This window comes from Penaeus monodon, chromosome 20 (assembly GCF_015228065.2).
Source record: "Penaeus monodon isolate SGIC_2016 chromosome 20, NSTDA_Pmon_1, whole genome shotgun sequence".
NCBI lineage: Eukaryota > Metazoa > Arthropoda > Malacostraca > Decapoda > Penaeidae > Penaeus > Penaeus monodon.
In genome coordinates, this window is record NC_051405.1 from 19,575,279 (window position 1) to 19,576,347 (window position 1,069).

The following is a 1,069-nucleotide window of genomic DNA, read 5'->3' on the forward strand; positions in this document are numbered from 1 at the left end:
AGGGAAAAAAGAAGGGGAAACAGCAAAACAGCCCCCCCGGAATGGGGGGCGGGCGGGGGGGACGCGCCGTGGCCCGGATGAGCAGGGGCTGGGAGCTCGGCGTGGGTGGCAGCGGCATCTGTGTCCGGCGGCGAGGGCGGGTGTGTGAGAGAGCGAGTGGCGGTCGAGGCGATGGCTTCGTTCACGCGTGGAAGATCGTCTCTGCTTTCGATTCTCTTTTCTTGGTCATGCTGTCGGCTCGTTGGACTCCGCTGTGTGATGCGAGGCACGCTTTTTCTCCGATGTGCTATCACTGAATGTCGTTTTTTTTAGTATTATCAATACTGTAACTGTCTTTAAAAAATAGTAAATAACTTTTTTTCCCTCAATCTACATCGGAACTGGATGTTTTTTTTTGGGGGGTAGACGATGCATTTGATTTTTTGTTCCTATCTCCTCTATTGGCAATGATTATTTTTTTTTTTTTCGAATAGTTTGTTCGTCTTCCCAGCCGTTCCATAGTCACAAATTTTGTCCCCTGCTGTTTTGAAAAGCGGTGTTTCTCTCTTTCAAGACACCACGTAGGAGTTCTACCCCCTTGTGATAAGACGGTTCTTCTTTATCTTACGTTATCCGTTTGCACGTGGACGACCCCGACCTCCACGCGGTGCTGGAAAGGGGATGGCTGGATGCTGTGATTCTGGTTTTCTGATTACCATTATTATCATTTTGTAAAGAATATCTTCTTGTGCTCTTCATTATCAGTTTTAGTGAGATGAATGTGATATAGTTTTTTTTTCGGTACATGTGGAATCTTGGAATTTTGAAACCTTAAAAAAAATCTATCTCTCCCTCTCTCTCTTTTTTTATTGTTTGCTCATTGGTGGCACTGACTACTGTTGGAAACGAGAAACAGACAGATAGATATGAAATAAGTGAAGAAGGTAAAATCGGCATCAAGTTCTTAAATGGACAGATTTTACCAGTGAAGGTAATTGTCATTTGAATCCTTCTGCCTGCTTGCTTGATCTGATTGAATCCAGTTTGAGTTTGTCTTGCGTCTGCGGCCTCCTTGCTTATGCAGCTATGC

The 1,069-nt window shown here is 44.9% G+C and overlaps 1 long non-coding RNA gene across 1 annotated transcript in view; it reads left to right on the plus strand.

Annotated features, from left to right (window-relative positions):
• The first annotated feature begins 88 nt into the window (after positions 1-88).
• Positions 89-1,069, plus strand: part of LOC119586055 — an 8,975-nt gene continuing 7,994 nt past the window's right edge. Inside the window, exons 1-2 of the long non-coding RNA XR_005229916.1 lie at positions 89-140; positions 896-970. This is a non-coding gene — a long non-coding RNA (uncharacterized LOC119586055). The remainder of the gene's footprint in view (positions 141-895; positions 971-1,069) is intronic.